The following is a 597-nucleotide window of genomic DNA, read 5'->3' as shown; positions in this document are numbered from 1 at the left end:
GGGGTTTTGGCATGACATGCTAAGCCCCAGATTCTGACCTGTGCTTCATTTGGAGCCCTGGCAGTGTCTCTGAGTATGGGTAACTTGGCCCAGTGAAAATGGGCTTCTTTTTTCCCCTTTTTGAATTTTGCCAAGAGCATTGAAGGCCTAGCGTTAGAAGCCAGCAGTCATGCAGGCTTGTGTAGTAGGTTTGGGGCTGGGCATGGAGGTGGTAGACAAAAAGGGGGAGTTTGTGACTGTCTGTGGCCTCTTCTTGCTGGGCACAGGACCTTCACACAAGGAACTTCATTATTTTTTATTTTTTAAATTAAGTGGAGGGCATTTGTCCTATGAGGTTCCTGAGATCTTCAGAGGGTGGCTTCTATAGCTGGGGTCAATGGCCCAGGTGGTTGTGTGGCGAACTAAGGACCTGAAAGTTTCAAGTTCAAGCCTGGGTAGTGCTCTTTCCCCACAGGGGTATCCAAAGCCAAGACTTAGGTTTCAGAGCTGGTTGCAAAGGGAAATTCAGCACCTTTGAATGAGAGACAGAATTCTGAGTGTGGAGTCACCTAGAGCTAGCTAAAGTATAAATACTATGTATCACATTGCTGTTTGAAC

The sequence above is a fragment of the Alligator sinensis genome, unplaced genomic scaffold, assembly GCF_000455745.1.
Source record: "Alligator sinensis unplaced genomic scaffold, ASM45574v1 scaffold166_1, whole genome shotgun sequence".
In the NCBI taxonomy this organism is placed as follows: domain Eukaryota; kingdom Metazoa; phylum Chordata; order Crocodylia; family Alligatoridae; genus Alligator; species Alligator sinensis.
Note: the sequence above shows the minus strand (reverse complement) of the source record.